This window comes from Camelus bactrianus, chromosome 7, assembly GCF_048773025.1.
Source record: "Camelus bactrianus isolate YW-2024 breed Bactrian camel chromosome 7, ASM4877302v1, whole genome shotgun sequence".
Classification (NCBI taxonomy): domain Eukaryota; kingdom Metazoa; phylum Chordata; class Mammalia; order Artiodactyla; family Camelidae; genus Camelus; species Camelus bactrianus.
In genome coordinates this window covers 55,639,169-55,657,145 of record NC_133545.1, presented here as the reverse complement: position 1 = coordinate 55,657,145, position 17,977 = coordinate 55,639,169, and positions in this window count along the sequence as shown.

Sequence of the window (17,977 nt, the reverse complement as noted above, 5' to 3'; positions counted from 1 at the left end):
ACTTGGTCCAAGAAGAAGATCAGCTTTAGTCTAAACAGAAGGATTCACTAGAGCTTTAAAAAAAAATTGAGGTGTAATTGACATATAAGATTGTATAAGTTTATACAATGTATTGTACTGACACATTTATACTGCAATAAGATTGCCATTGCAGCACTAGCTAACACCTCTGCCATGTCACATAATTAACATTTTTTCTAGTTGTGGGAACAGTTAAGATCTAGTCTCTCAGCAAGCTTAGTGTTTATAATATAGTATTGTTGTCTATAATCATATACTGTGTATTACACACCCAGGACTTATTTATCTATTAGATACAAGTTCATAGTCTTAAACAACATCTCTCCTGTCCCCTCCCCAACCACCCCAGCCCCTGGTAACCACCATTACAGTCTCTATTTTTTCAAGTTTGATTATTATTTTTTTTTCCTTAAGTTTGGTTCTTTTGACAGTTATGTAAGATAGCAGGATTGGTTGAATCCAAAGGGGACTCAAAAGTACAGTTCCTTTTGCCCATGGACATAACTTGGGGCCTGGGTCAACATCTCTAAAAGTGAAATTTCCTGCAGTTTCCTGCTAGAGAGAGAAGATTTGACATGGCCAGTCTCCACATCAAAATGTTTGACATATCAATGTATTTTATATATATTTGGAATAGTGTGGCATAGGAAAAAATAGAGCTAATTTCAAAATTTGTAAAGAACAGAGTAGAATCTCCCATAGTTTTTCAGGATTAAAGAGACAAAGACCTTTCAGCACCTAAAGCAAAAGTCTAGAATGCCCATGCCCTAGGAACATTTTTGAACAAATGGTAAACTGCATTTTACTAAAACTGCGACCCAGACCTGACTCAGTTAAATCTCTGATTGGATTTAAGCGATCAACTTTTTGACTTACCTGCCTAAGAGGGGGAAAAAATAATATTTCTTTGAGGAAAATAACACTCTCAGCAGGTTCTGCAATTATTTTTTGCACAATGTAAAATATGCAATAAAACATTATGAGTCTGAAAACTTAGCATAGTATGACTGATAAGAAAGAGCAAAAATAGGCAATAAATGTAGATCTTTAATACTTCTTGTAAAGCTGGTTATAGTGGTAATGAACTCCTTTAGCTTTTGCTTGCCTGTAGAACTCGATCAGACCTTCAGTTCTGAATGATAACCTTGCTGTGTAGATTATTCTTGGTTGTAGGTTTTTTCCTTTCAGCACTTTGAATATAGTGTGTCACTCCTTTCTGGCCTGCAAAGTTTCTGCTAAAAAGCCAGCTGATACACACACACAAATTTCCTTGTATAGAACTATTTCTTTTTCTTTTGCTGCTTTTAAGATTCTCCCTTTAGCTTTAATTTTTGACATTTTAGTTAAATATGTCTTGGTGTGGGACTCTTTGGGTTCATCTTGTTTGGGACTCTGTGCTTCTTGGACTTGAATGTTTATTTCTTTTCCCAGGTTAGAGAAATTTTCAGCTATTACGTTTTTATATAAGTTCTATACCTGCCACCATCTCCTTCTGGGATCCCTATAAAAATGTAAATGGTAATGTACTTGGTGATGTCTCAGAGATCCCTTAAACTATCCTCACTTTTCTTAATTTTTTCTTCTTTTTTCTGTTCAGTTTGGGTACACTCTTCAGTCTTCTGGATCATTGATTTGTTCTTCTATATCATGTAATCTATTGTTGATTGCTTCTAGTGTATTTTTAATTTCAGTTATTTATTCTTCATCCCTGCTTGTTTCTTTTAAAAATCTTTTTTCTAGCTTTTTAAAAAAGTTCTGTGTTTATCCATTTTTCTCCTGAGTTCTCTGAACATATTTATGATCATTATTTCAAACTCTTTATTGGGTTGATGCTTATCTCCATTTTCTTTTTCTGAGATTTTGTTTTGTTCTATCACTTGGAATATATTCCTCTATCTCTTCACTTTGCATAATCCTCTGTGTTTATCTCTTTCTATTAGGTAGTTTCATATATCCACTGCTTTTGGTGAAGTGGCCTCATACAAGAAATGTTTTATGGGACCCAGCAGCTCACTCTCCTCCAGCCTTCAGAGCCAGATGCTTCAGGGGTTTTCCCTTTCTGCTGTGGTGGGGCCAACTGCTTCAGGTGCACTAATGGGTGGAACAGGCCTCCAGCACAGCTGGCTGGGAGGCTGTTAGTGTGTGACTGCTGTGGGCATGCTGGTGGTGGTGGAATGCCATCTTTAAAGAGATGAAAGGAAAATAATGACCAATATAAAATTTTATACACAGTAAAATATCCTTAAATAATAAAGGTGCTAGATGCTATCCGTTACCTCAGGATGCATCCTAGCAGAGAAAAAGGACATTAGTGGAGAATATATTGAAATATGAATAAAGTCTGTAGAATAGTTAAAAGTAGTGTTAGAGTTTTAGTTTAGAAGTGCACTATAATTATTTAAAATGGTAGCATTCAGGGGATCTGGCTGAAGGCTATAGAGAAATTCTTAGCACCATCTTTGTAACTTTTATGTAAATCTAAAATCATTCAAAAATAAAGATGAGATAAAGAAGTTCTTAGATAAAATCTGACAGCATTTGTCACCAGTAGAAGCAAACCATAAGATATGCTAATAGAAATTCTTTATACTAAAGGAAAGTAATTCCAAATGAATGCTTAAAACTAGAAGAAGAAATAAAGGGCAACAGAAAGTATAAATATATGAGTAAGTATGGAAGGATATTGATGTTTAAAGCAATAATAATATCTTTGTGGTTTATAATATATGTGAATATAAAATGTATGACTATAATGTCATAAGCATCAAGAGACATGTAAATGAGGTTAAATTGTTAAAAGGTTATTGCATTATTTGGAAATGATAAAAGTACTAATATTAGGAAGATTGCATGACAGCAGAGATAAATATTATAATCTCTAAGCTAACTTCTAAAAAGTAATAAAAATGTAAACAAACAAGCTAAAGGAAGAAATAAAAGGAAGTAAATTAAAAAAAATCAATGAATTCTAAAGAAGGCAAGAAAAGATTGAAAAAGGAACAAAGACCAGACGGAGTGAAGAGAAACAGTTATTGAGCTATTGTCAAATGCAACTGCATTGGTTATTACAAGCAATGAATTAAGCACTATTTAAAAGGCAAATGGATTAGGAAATGCACTTCAAATATATGCTTTCCAAATAGATCTATTTTAAATATAAACATAGATTGAAAATAAAAGGATGAATGAAGAGATACTCTATAAATAATAATGAAAAGAAATTCAACATGGCTATAATAATACCAGACATAGAAGACTTTATTGCAAAAAATATTGAAAGATACAAAAAAGGTATTTCATAATGAAAAAGGATTAATTTAAAAAGAAGCCAAAACAGTTCTAAACATGTATGCACTTAATAACACAACTTAAAAATACATAAAAATCGACAGCATCAATTAAGATTATGGTTTTGTCTATTTCTCATTTTAATCCTGTCAATTATATCCTAGATCTTGATTTGGGTGGTGAATGCATTTAACATTTTTGTACTGTATTTATGTTATACCTCAGTTTAAAAGTTTATTAAAATACATTATGGGTCATTTATCCAGTAAATATGTTTAATATGGCATATTTCTTTTCTTTTCAGAGCCTTGAAACTAAACAATGAATAATCATATATTAGAGATTGCTATCTTATTTAAGTGATGTTTAATGGATAGGAGAGGTCACAAAATTCATCATAATCATAAAAACTTTGACACGCAGTACGTGTAAAGGTTCCATTATCCTAAAAACATAATGGAAAAGATGGGTTAGGGGGTGGGTATAGCTCAAGTGGTAGAGCACATGCTTAGCATACACAAGGTCCTGGGTTCAATCCCCAGTACCTCCTTTAAAAATAAATAAATAAGTAAAACAAATTACCTACCCACCAACAACAAAAAAAAAATTATTAAAAAAATGGAAAAGATTGGTTAAATTGCATTTTAAGATATTCCTCAGGAAATTATCTTCTTTATAAAAATTATGGCAACAAGATATCACCATAAATATTGCTAGGTCTAGGAAGACCAATAAATAGTAACTAAACTTTGAGGAACTTTTAGATAAACAAGTTCTGAAATTAGTATTTGTTTCTTTTCTGGCATTGTGTTAGACAATGCTATTGGGTTAGCTATTCTAATATACATTATACTTAAGCTACTTCAATTTCATTCATTCATTCATAATAACTTTGTAAGCTATTAATGTCCGATATTTTCCATATGAAACACTTGCATTTGCTGGTAGTTAATAGCTACCATATGCTTTTTCATGGTAGCTGCTAACGATAATTTAGATAAGAATTTGGGAAAGTGCTGTGAGAAATCCCTGTAGTGTGTACAGATGATCTGTGATTTATAATGGTTCAACTTAGGATTTTTTGACTGCGCAATAGTAAGAAATAAGTTATGTGAGATATTCAACATTTTATTATAACATAAGCTTTGTACTAGATGATTTTGCCCAACTGTAGGCTAATGTAAGTATTCTGAGCATGTTTAAGGTAAGCTAGGCTATACTGTGATGTTCCATAGATTTGGTCTATTAAGTGCATTTTCAATTTATGATATTTTAAACTTACAATGGGTTTATAAAGATGTAACCCCCTCGTAAGCTGAGGAAGATCTGTACTTTGTTCTAAGAGCTCTGTAAAGTGATTATAAGTCTTAGAATCCTTAAAATATTTATATATTTTTTTACTTAGTATGTTTTGTGACAGTTATTTTATGCTCAGGAAGCAATTGGGGTACACTTTAATGATGTACTAGTTGAAGCATTTGCAGGTTTAGAGTTGGACTTAGAGGGTGGGCAGGTTTAATAGGAAGAGAATAATAAAATTACCTAATATGGGAAGAAGAACTGATCACAGTATTATACTGAGAAAGAGAAATTATATATAATGAGATTCTCTATGTAAAGTTTAGATATTTGTGTAGAAGATGCCATTCGCTGCCTAGATTATTCTTCAGGAATGAAGACTTTATTCCCCCGACTACAGAGTATGCTGCTGACAGACAACTGTCAGCTGTCAGCTCTTTTGGGGATTGTCTCAGTTGAAAAGAATCATGTAGTCCAAGGTCATGCCCCCATCCAGGAAATCCTGTATCCATAGATTGATTGATGAGTTTGTATAAAGGCTTGGCCCCCTTGCCTCAACTCTGGACAACTCTGAGAAGTCATCCTGGCTCCAGAATATCCTCTAGGGTCAACTGATTTTTCACTGAGACTTTATTGCATCCCAAACTTCTCTTTCTGTTCAATTCTTCTTTCTTTACTTTCTCTCAAGTTTATTACCTTGAAGAGAAAAGCTAATGTCAGTCTCATAATTTGTTTTGTGTGAGTATCGTTTCTTTTTATAAGTTTCAGTCTGGTTTGTTACTAAGTTGTAGGGATTTAGGAGAAGGTTATTCATTGCTTGGAACAAAGTGGAAAACTGGAGAACTGTGTCCTTGCCTGGAGGTGGTAATAGCTGCTATCGGAGGCTATTAGAGGCCACTTGTGGTCACTGCAGACCATTAGCAGCAGAGCCAGGGGGATCAAAGCTTAACAAGAAGGCTGGGGGAAAAGTGTAAGAGAGCTGCTTCAGATACAAGACAGTGCACATGGGATTCTTAGAAGACATTGGTAGATGCTTTGGGGTAGGTGAGCTCCTGTAGGAGTAGGTAGGGATTGGTATATTGTGACCAATATAGGAGCACAGGCTAGTGATCACAGATATTCACAGTAAATCAACGTCTAGGTGAAAACACATGCTTAGAAGATAAGAGGAAGTGGAAGAATGGTAAGTGATATGTTGGAAGTTTCATTAAACTTTTGAGAACCCACAGATTTTACTGTTGCCCTTAAATGGTTAATTGGTAGTGGGCTGGAAAAGTGTGATGAAGTTAGCATAAACAGACAACACTGCACTCCAATGTCACGAAGGAAGCAAGAATGACAGGAAAGAGCTGTGGACTCTGGATAAGGCCCACTCATCTTGAGTAAGTGTGGGAGGAGGCAGAGGCCTGGAGTGTTTCAGGGAGTATGATGGGCATATTATATTTCTTTTTTCTTTTTCCTAGAAAATAGAGGATATAAGTAGAATTATTATAAAAACGAATTGTAATAATTAGAGGTAGGAAACTCCTTGAAAAGTTAAAGGTATAGAATTGTTAGTCTCATAGTAAAAATGGCCCGTGTCATTTTTTTTTTTTACAGATAAATATAGCTTTTTTAATGAGGAAATTTTTAAATTCAAACATGCTACTGAGCATCTTGGAAATAACCACAAAATTGTTTACTATGAGTTCAGTGGGTCCCGAGCAATGTGTTTGGCATACAGAGGAGGTAAATCGACAGTCTTTGCCCTTGAGAGGAAATAAGGTTTTCTTTTATAGCGAGTTAGAACACAATCCAAGGCAACGCACTTATTGAAAGATGAACAGTATGATGATGTCCCATTGTAATCTCCCAAGTTCATAGATACTTAAATTGGAGATTAAATGCTGGTATTTTGTTTCCCAAAAATGCTTATGCTCACTTCTTCACAGGAATCAGAAGGCTGTAAGATTGGTGTGAATAGGTTGAGTTCTTGCTCAAAGTATCTGAAACTCCATTCATAGTCCATGGTCGGCTAGGTCATAATTTTACTCTCCACCAAGTACGTCATAGAAAAATTACTCTTTCTCAAGAGAAATGTAGACATCAAGTGTTAAAACCTTTCCTTTTCATTTTGAAAAGACGGGTGAGGTTGTGTGATTCCTGAAAGCGATTGATGAGGAAGGCTTCCTGTTTTTAGTTTGTAGTCTTCCACCTTCCCTGGTGATTGTTCACACCTCTTGTGATTTGTAAATCAGTGACATTGGCTGGGCATCCGAGAGCTCGGTGCCCTGGATCTGTCATTCTCTCCTCTAAGAGGCTGATTCGCACTCTTGATATCTACTTCCTTTCATTATTTTGTCTCTAGAGGACTATCAATGCAGTAGCAGCAGAATTAAACACAGCCTATAGATCAGGTTTTGTAAGAATTTTCTGAGCTCTCTTTAATTCTTGAGAGAAAAAAGATTCCATATATTCTACTATATTCTATGTTCCATACATGGGTCAAAACTCTTCATTGCTCAGGATGCCTTTCTAGGGACTGCAAGGGATAATTTAATGCTGTTTTCCAGAAGACTTCCAGGTTTGGTGTTCCAATGACCTGGCATCTACCATCAAATAGTTTTCATTGAATATTCATTCATTAAAGGAGTATCTGTATATTGAGGTCCAGGAGTAAGATTGGGTGTCCTATTTCTCTTTAGGACAGTGGGCTGGAAAGGGTGCAAACCTGAATTACAGCATAATAAGAAAACTTAACCTTATTTACTGAATAAGAATGACTTGGACATTTAAAAGGGCTCAGAGTAAATTTGTAAGCCTGTTTTCTTTTTTCTATTACTTAATACGATATCTTAAACAAGTTTGTATTTTCTTGTTCACAATTCTCAGTGTATGATCATTCCCCCAGTAGTCACAGACTTCCACATTTCCTTGAGGAGAGTTAAGATTGTTATAATTGGAATGCAAAGAGAATCAATAGCTGTTCAGTTTTTGACTTCTAAAATAGGCTTTTGAAACTCACATCAAAATCAATATTTTCAAGAGCCAAAGACTGCATTACAAGAAATGAGTTTGATTGAAAGAAAAACAGTCTCTTTAGAATCAAAAGGGAAGACTCTGAAAGAAGCAAGTAGGCACAAACGTTAGGACAACAGCAGCGGTTAGAAAAGAGAGCTGAGAAGTGTCCAGCTCCCCCACCCTCTCAGACACCTGATGAGCAACAACTGGTTATGAACTGTGTTTGGTACATGTAACAGAAACCAGCCAAAGGTGTCTTAACTAAGCATGGGTTTATTTAAAAAGAAGTTCAGAAAAAGGCATTCCAGGCTGGCACAGCAGTTCCATGACATCAGTATCCAGGGCTCTGTCTTTCTTCCCTGTTATCCAGTTATCTGGATCTGGCTCTCATTTACACAGTGATTTCATGGTCACAATATGACTGCTCCAGCCCCACATCTGTGTTCTAGGTAGAGAGAAAATGGAGAGGAAGGAAGCAGTGAGGTCAGAGAAAGTAAAACACTCCCACAAGTATGTTGAGGTACTATAGGCCAAAGTTGGTTCTGCCATGCTTAGTTGCAAAGGAGTCTGGCAAATGTCCTTTTTTTGATAAGTGGAGGATCCCCAAAGAAAAATGATTTGGGGTTGGGGATAGAAGAATGAAGAGTTGGATGAGACATACATTAGGGGGGTGTTGGTGAGACCTGAGACGTAAGTCCTCCCCAAGGGTACCACATGGAGAGAAGCTGAGTGAATACCATTGTGCCAACGCTATGAGCTTTACAAAGTCTTTGCAAAGAATCCTCACTAATTTGAGGAGAGGAGGGGGCCAGGGAGGACTTTCTTTTGCCATCTGCCTGGCGCTTTTATAAGATATATTTGAATTGCCTATTTTGGAACTGGTTTTTCAATGGTTAGGAGGTCATAGCCTCAGAAATAGAGGATGGGTTTTGTAGTATATAAAGACGCTGGCCAGGGTGGAAGGGAAAACCACTCCTCTTCAGCTCGACTGCACTGGCACAAAATTTCATCCCATTCACTCTCTGCTAATAATTTATGAACAAATATTATAGAGTATCTCTTTTGTGATTTAGTGTGTTTTCTTAAACTCTTTGTAGCTCAAATTTCAGGTTTAAGAACATTTCAGAGATGGAAAAATTTGGAGAAGGAATGGGAAAAAACCCAAAAGGAGTTTACAAATAGAGCTGTCTGAGCTTAAGACTACAATAAACTCAAGAGGCTTTCACCTACCATACACACTAAAAAAGCACTTCAAGATACTCTTGGACAACTTTTGGGAATGACCTTCATCACTGCTTTTAACCTTTGTGTCTGTGTGTGTGCTTCCCATTATCTTTGTTTGATTTATATTGTTATCAAAGTTGCTACATTTCTACTGCAGGGACTTGCAGTAATGGATGTGCTCATGCTCTCACCATTTTTTAAAAAGAGTGTTGGGCAAACAAGATGTTTCCTCTCACAGGCTACCCCAGAGAGAACATGTTGTAAATAAGTAATGCCTCCTTAAAAAAAGAAAGGAAAAAAGAGTGTGTAGATTTGGATAAATATAAACCATTTAAATTTTACTTTCATAGTTTCTGAAAGGAGAGCTAGATATGGTTTCTTCACCCAAAATACATTAGATGGATACTTCCAGAGGTGTGTGCTTTTACTATGCTATTCATTTGATTCATGATTCATAAAGCACCTTTGTACGAAAGCTGGCCAGTGTCTAAGCCAACACACTGACTTTAAAGATATACTTTGGCCATAATTCTTTGTGCTCTGACTAGAGCAGCAGGGAATGCCAACAGAATTTAAACTGCCAGTCTTTCAAGGTAAAATTTGATAAAGAGAAGCTTACTTAATACATTGTCGGTAAAAGTAAAAGGAAGACAGTGACTAAGAAACAAATGAAAAGAGAAGCAGAATTGTTCGCTTTGGGAGCTATATTTTGAAAGAAAAGTGGTTAATCTTTTCATCCTTACTATTAAAATATTTCCCCCACATTCGGAAAAATAGCATTATCATTGTAGAAAAGGGTAGTCAGAAGTTGTTTTTTTTTTAACTGGAACCAGAATACTGTGATTCTGATTATTTATTTTAAGTTTTAAAATCTGAGAACCTCATTAGAGCCAGGAGTATATATGGGCTTTTAGTGGTTGGAGATTCTGCCTGTTTATACTCTTCTTAACACAATTTCAAGAGTGCTGATTGCCAACAATCACAGACAACTCTGCTCTCCATTTGTTTTGATGAGCAGAGCAGTCCATGCAATACCAATAAATTCTTTAAATGGTTTTTCTCATATAATGGGCTTATAATTCTATCCCACTAGAGCTAAAAGCTTTAAAATAGTTTTTTAAATAAATTACTAAAAATTGTCCTACTAACAAAAATAGCCTCTTTGGGGGGGGTGCAGTGTTTCATGTTAAGCATGTATTCAAAAGCCTTAAAGATAAACTAAGCTATGGATAATGCAGGAGACATTTTGTGTTCAGCACAAGCAAAATTCTTTGGATTCTATGTCTAGAGTCTTAGTTAGTAGTTGACATTATTGGTGAAGGACAAGAAATTAGAATATCATAAATTCTACTCTACTTTGCTAGAGCCTGTTAGGAAATGCTACATCAGCCTGTTACATTTTCTCTCTGTGACTTGGGCACCAGATGTATGGAAGTAAGTCTAGGGCCTTCTTGATACCTGGGGCTCTTTTCTTCATTCATTCCCCTCCCCCCCATAATAACGACTTTTAAAGAATACATACATAGCATTTTTAATGACTCATTTTATTTTATTTTACTATTTTTTTATTGATGTATAGTTGACTTATAATGTTGTGTTAGTTTCTGGTGTAAAATGACTCAGTTATATATATACCTATTCTTTTTCATATTTTTTTCCATGATAGATTATTACAAGATACTGAATATAGTTCCCTGTGCTCTACAGTAGGACTTTCTGGTTTACCTATTTTATATATAGAAGTTTGTATCTGCTAATCCCAAACTCCTGATTTATCCCTCCATGTCTTTCCCCTTTGGTAACCATAAGTTTGTTTTCTATCTCTGTAAGTCTGTTTCTGTTTTGTAAATAAGCGTACATAGCATTTTTATCTTTTAATTTTTATAACAATACCTTATAGCAATCAGAGTTTGTGCTATTATTCCCACTTGGCAGATGTGTATGAGATCTCAATATTTGAAAAGGTTAGGTGACTTATTGTGCCTAGAACATCCTATAGCTAAGACTGAAGGGGCCTAAAGTCTGGAGTCTCTTCTAGTTGTTAATATTGTGTGGCTTTCCATGCCAGCAAGATTGGATGACCTCCAGAAATTAAGCTTGGCCAGTGCCCAAGACGTCAGGCCAGTTGGCTTGATTTCCAGCATGGTTGAGTCCAGCTGCTCACTCACCAACCTGGAGGTGGGAGAGATCAACTGAAAAGAAAACATCTGATTCCCGTCTGGAGTACTCTCCCTCTCTCCTCTAGCACTGGCTGTTTGAGGGTAGGGGTTCTGTCTTCTGTGGTAGTGTTATGTCTGGCACAGAGGTCTGGAAAGTGTTCTAATAAAATACAGGTAGAAAAAGAGAACGAACAATTTACCTATCTCTTAGATCACTTAGCTGTGAGTAAGCAAGGCCTAACTGCGGGGAGATTGCTGGGAGGAATAACCAAATCAATTCACACTTGATGTCAAAGCGCAAAGATAACAGCAGCTATGCAGCATCCTGTTAAATGCACCATTCAGTGCTTTTACCTTCCCTGCCCTGAAGCTGATATGTTGACTCAAAAAAAAAAAGACTTTCATTATCAGAAAGAAATGCTCTCTATTTGGGGGATATTTTCTATTTGATTAATGAGATACTAGTATATATAAAAGAAACTAAGAAAATCTCATGAAGGAACCCAAAAGAATAATATTTTGCAAGTAGTAAATACATCACACAGCATCATCGCAGAGGTGTAAGGGTCCCTGGAGGAGTCAGGTGTCCTACCTTATGCGTGAATTCCCTCTACAACATTCTGAATGCCCTATCCCCAGCCTCTACCCAGATCCCATCATGGACAAAACTGTTTTGTTACGACAGATGATTAGTGCTGGACTCCTGTAATTGCTACAGCTTTTTCTAATACTGAACTAAAATAAAATTCCTCTGGATTCCACCCATGCTGCTGGTCTTTTAAAAATTTTTTTTCTTCTTTTTTGGGTAGTAAAATGGCTCTGAACTTGCTGGGCCAGTATTTAAAGTTAAATTGAAAAGTCAATGTGTGGCATAAGGTATATGAGTGTTTAAAGATACTTTATGAATGATTGTTTGAATTGGATCCTTCAAACAATGCAAAAGGGGTAAAGAAAAAAAGAGGATACTTCAGATGAAGTAATTGAGAAAAAAATTTCTTCTCATTTGTTCTATTTTTAAGTACCCTCCTCACACTATTTGATTCATCTAAAGGATCTCAGTTCGGGATGAAACTGGAATTCAAACGTCTGTGGGCATGGCTGCCATCTGGTAGGTGGGTCTCTGATAAGTTCATTTGTAGTAAAAATAATTGGGGGAGAGGGGTGTGATTAGAAGGAAAGTGGTCTGTTTCATTTGGGCACCTGACTGAGCAACTGAGATGTAGAGAGTAGCATGCTGTTTGCCTGTCATACTGTCCCTACATGAGTCTGTAGAACTACAGTCAGAAGGTAGAGGAGCTGCTTGCTTAAAGGGCTCCATGAGATATGGAAAAAGTGATGCTACTTTGGCTTTATCACAAGTTACAAAGTGTGACCTGAGGCAAGGAGAGAGGCGTTCTCTCTGCATCTCTTTGAGTTCCTAGGTGTATATTGCTGAGAGTTTTTTAGTGGTTGCATTTTTGTCTGGATAAATTGCACTAGATGGAGTTAAACAGGCAAGGAAGACTTTATTCAAGATTATCATAATGGGGTGAGAGAAGGAACTCAACTCCACTAAGAGAAAAGTTGAACTGTTTTTTAAGCAGTGGGGTGAGCTAATGGAAAGTAACTGGAGGACATTAGTGGGGAGGTTGGGCCATGTGTTTAATCCATCTGTGTTTGCTAATTGGCACTTATTAAAGTGAGGCTCCTACCCTCCCACAGAGACAGGGAGATAGGTGCCCTATCTTCCTCAATTATTGTATTTCAGAGGGATGACTCCAAGTCCTTGAGAAAGACATTCCTGGGTTGTAAAACTGGCAAGAGACTGGGAGAAGATTTACATTTCAAAGAGGCAGAGAAAAAAAATTTATAGTAGCAATTTTTCCAAAGCAAATGCTCTAAGAAAAGGGCAAATCAGGGGGCTAGAGTCAGGAAGAAGCCTGTCTAGGAAGCTTCTAGGAAGCTGAGGGAACGTTAAGACCATCTTGGTCAGACATCAGTGTTTTCCTGGAAGACCGCTGTAGCCGTGGCACTGAGAGGTCATCACTGAAAAGACAGGGTTGGGAGATGTGTGAGGCTTTCCCCTGGGACTCCTGGAAGCACATGGAAGGGTTTGCGAGGGACTGAGAGTCTGTATAACGTAGGCAGAGGTGAGACCAGTGAAATTTGGGTTATTGCCATTAACGAGATCCCACAGATAGCTAACAATGGCAAGGCCTGGGAAATAGATTACTGAGGTAAAACATTTCAAACTGACTTTGAAACATGTTACACCCTTCAGTCCAGGAGTGCCTGTACTGTGACATCTGGCTTCTCTGTCCTTTGCACAAAAGGTGACGTGATAGAGTGGAAATAGCACTTTTAGATAGCTAAAATATCTGAGAGTATCTGCTTTTTGTTTTATTCTACCATTTACCAGCTATAAATAGTCTTATATGAGTCACTTGTATTTCTTATACTTCCTTATGAGGAAATTGTGGATAATACATCTACTTCACAGGGTTGTTATCAGGATGAAACCAATGTAGGTGATAGCCTTTGCAAAACCTTATGAGCGACAAGTAGGATTTATTTCTCTCGACCTCTAATGTCTCATCCATTACTTAAATATAGCCTTAATGTGACCCCAATCATGTCTCTTTATGACCCCTGTAACTTTTCATAATCAGATGATTTCTTCTATGCTCTGCTTCTGCAAGCTTACTCTAGTTCTCATTCATTTAAGCAACAAATACATGTTTTAAATAGATTTTTTTCCCCTCTCTGTTTTGTCTGTCATGCTTTATCTATCTCCCAGCTCACCAAGTCCCAGACTTGGACTTCCATCTTTTTTACAATACTGTGTCTCTCAGGAGGCCTTTTGTGATGAAGTGGAAGTCAGGGGAAGTCTTGCCCCCACACTCCTACCTGAATGCGCATGTTGCCATTTGCTTGCTAAAATGTCTCAGTGATGGCTTAGTGGTTTTTATGTTCTTTATGTGTCTGTTTGAATTTGTTTAAATTATACTATGTAGTCATAAGCTGTTCAACATCCAGTGTCTACACATGATAAATCAATTCAGTTTATGAAATGTCTAAAAAAGATGCCAAAGAAAAGTCTGTGCTCTTTGCTAGAAAACATGGGTGTTAAGAAGAAAAGAAAATCATTATTTGGTGGGAAAGTTAAACATTTGCTTACCAGAAAAAAATACATTTTTAAGTTCAAAGAAATAGCTTATTTTTCCATTAAACACTCAGGACAAAAAAAAAATAACTATTTTGAGAGGACTATCTAATGATGCAGTCACAATTGCTTTGATATTTGGCCCTTGTTCTGTAGTAATTTAGTCTGAACAAGACCCGAGTGTGTGCTATTCTTTGGCTTTATGGTCCTCTAACCATAGGCACGATGGCATTCACGATTATGGATTAAATAGGGCCAACTCTTGTCAGTAATTTGTTAGAAAACTCCCACAGAGATACCTATGGCGCAGCTGAACAATGATGTTGGTAGTGTGTTATTTTGCTTTAGGAAAAGCTACAGCATACCAACACGGGCTTCAGTGCCTGGTACTGGAAGGCTCGTCTCTATTTGATGTAAATTGAACCTTGAGTACACTCTGCCGGGTATTGCAATTAGCATCTGGGGCCTGACCAAATTCTAATTGGTGCAATTGCAGATTACTTACCACTGGATAAGAAATATACTCCGTCATAGCCTTGCTTAGTTGTATAATTTTGCCTGGGGTCATGAAATCACTGTTGCATTCTGCCACTGTGTGCAGCCAGTGGGCTTTTAGAAATTTCAGCATGAAAGGCTCTCAAGAAAACATGAAAATCTTTTAACATAAGGTTATCTCCAGGAGACTACTTTTTGGTTTAGTTATGTGATTGCATTTGAACAAATGTATTTTCTTTAGTTCTACTTAGCAGTTTTTAAATTGATGGACTTTCACGATAGGTTTTAAGATCCCGTGCTTTCAATTTCATTTTTGAAGGGGTAAAAGTTTCAGAATGAGATACATGATACTTTGAGATGAAAAATAAAAAATATAATCAATTAGACATTATTTTGCTGGTCTGATTTTTTTTCTGGAAATAAAAACAATAGAAGGCTAGTATTCAGAGAAAGTAAAATTTTTGGAATAAATAAACAGCTGCTGGGATAGTCTAATATTTTATTTACTGATGAAATTGTTCACATTGTGAAGGAAGTATTAATGGGGGTGCAATTGGGTTCTTTGTAAGGTGGCAACAAAGGGCTGCTTGGTTTACACCAGAGTCATCAAACTACAACCCAGAGGCCAAGTCAAGTCCACCACCTACTCTGATAAACAGAGTTTCTTTGGAGCATGGCCATGCCAATTTGTGTGTGCATTTCTGTATTGCTTTTGTAGACAACTATATGGCCTATAAGGCTTAAAATATTTGCTATCTGGCCCTTTATAGAGAAAAGTTTGCCAACCTGTGATTTACACAATTAACATCATCTTACGGAATCGAAGCTGAGTGTGTACAGCCTGTAAAGTATGGGAGAATCAAACCACCTCTTTCACAAACAATTAAACCTAGGCCTTTCCCATCCTCTGGACTCTGGATAGACATTTGCGGCAACCACAAGCTTCCTTTGTCTTTCTTTCTCAAGTTGCAGGGCCCCAGCTCTTGTCTGGCTCTTGTCTGTGACTGTGGCACCAGAAATGAGGGGTTGATAGATTATTATTGGATTAATGGTGTGTATTTTTCCCACATATGGTATTTTGAACTGAATGGAAACATGATTCATTTTGTAGCAGCTTCACATTTTAGGCTGCCTGTTTAAAACTGCCCTTATGCTACAGTTTACTCTTACGCTATAAAAGTAGAACAACATACTTCCCATCTTTTATTGTTAGCCAAACTGATCACACATCCTTTTCCAAACTATTACTGTAGACTAATCAGAATCTACACCTGCATTTTGGAATAGGGTTACTTACCCCTGCATCACTAGGGAGAAGAGTGGACACCTGGAATGGCCCCTCCAGAGCTACCCATCCTTTATTTTATCTTGGGTTCCCCCAAAGCAGAACTTGAGAAAAGGGATACAGGTAGGTAGTTACTTTTGTAAATGATATCAGGCAATAGAAGTTAGGGGACTGGGAGTGGTAAAGCAGAAGGACGTAGAGTTGAATTCAAGAGTAGAGTTATTAAAGTTGAGTGTTAGTTACTGTTATGGGCAACTGGGGCTCAGTGTAGCCAAGAACGCTTTGAAGAACTGTATAGATTTGATCTCAGAATTGTCTGCTCAAAACATGGAAGAGAATATATTCATCTATTGGTTTCCAACCCTGGTCAGGCAAGGGTTGCCCCAGGGGCTGCTAACTTCCTTGCATGTACAGTTCAAACATGCCTCAGGGGGAGCAAGCAGGCTGGTCTCGTAGGTGTCTCACACCATGAACTAGAGGATTCCTGAGGAACAAGAGATGTGCTGTGTAGCTGAGCCCAGGGGCTACTGCTGCAGTTGGTTGACATCGCAATGGCCAGAACAAAATGGAGAGCCCAGGGAATGTGCAACGGGACATAAAATATGTGTGTCTCACTGCCCTTCTTAACATGCTCCATACCTCAGGGGACTGAAACCTAGATCACCTGATTTCCCCTGCCTTCTGGCTTCTCTTTGTGTCTTGGTACCAGGAGACATGGCAGGAATCTGAAGACAGGAGAATAGACTGGCATGGGTATCTACTTCTCCCAGCTTCCTCCCTCCTTGAGCTGCCATGGGCACAACTCCTACTGGGTAGGTCTTTCTGCTTCTGAGGCTCCAGCTCTCTTTGGGCTTTGGGCACACCATTCTCTTTATACCAAAGGCCACAGCTCCTTCCAGAAGCTTCCTTCTGCTGTAGCTATAGCTCTGCCTTGGATCCAATAACCGCTTGTCCCATTTTTCCTTCAGGCCTGACATAGGTTTTAGCTCCCTGCGATTGCTGACCCTTGGAACCTGCTCAAACCACTCTAAATAGCCTTTTCATTGAACGCTCATCTATTTAATTCTTTGATTGTACCTTCATTTTCTGTCTAAACAAAATTGAGATTTTGTTAGCAGTAATGAAGGGGAAACATGTTTTGGGTTGGCATCTAAGAGTATCCTTATTCCTATAATGAGGGGCTTGCCAGTGTAATAACTTTAACCACTTTGAAAAATCACATAGAGATGAAATTCCTCTTCTGAGACAGTTTTCACATTTACTGGTCCCTACTCCCATATTTTGGGTTGTTGAACTGGGAATGCTATATTTAAAATTTTCATTGTATTATTTTTTTCTTCTTATAACATTGACATATTTTCAATATAAAGTTTTTAAGTAATATAAAAAGGTATAAAGATGCAAGTGAAAATCTCTTATAATTCAACCACCCATAGATAAATGTTAACATTTTGGTTTTGAATTCCTTCAGACTTTCTTGAATGAGTCTATAAAATAAATCAGCACCTCAATTTTATGTTTGGAATGAAAACTATAAAAAAGTGGAATGGGATGAGAGAAAAGAAGGAGAAGTAAGTCACCTTGTTGCTGGATAAGCATCAAGTTTGGATGTATCTTTTATTACTCAAGGATGTACAATAGAAAAGGAAATAGAGGAAAAAAACAAAAAGAGCAAATATTTGCAATCCCCTCAAAAAAAAAAAAAAAAAGCATCAAAGAATCAAAGAAAGACCATGCTTTTTAAAACACATTTTCCCTGATTAAATACTTGTGACAACTCAAATGTCCATCATGGGGTACTGGATGAATGAATTATGGTGGACTCATTCATTACTACTCACTCACTGCTTTGAGAACAGTGTTATTTCAGTGAATGAATGTGATAGCAGTTCTGTGAAACGTTTAAAGAAATGTTTATAAACACGTGAAAAAGATTTTTGTACAAATGTTACTTGTGTACTACTTTGAGAACAGTGTTATATGTTAGTAGAATGAAGTAGAATGTTATATACTAATATGAAATGATCTTCAAGATATATTAGGTGAAAAAATAAAGACTTATAC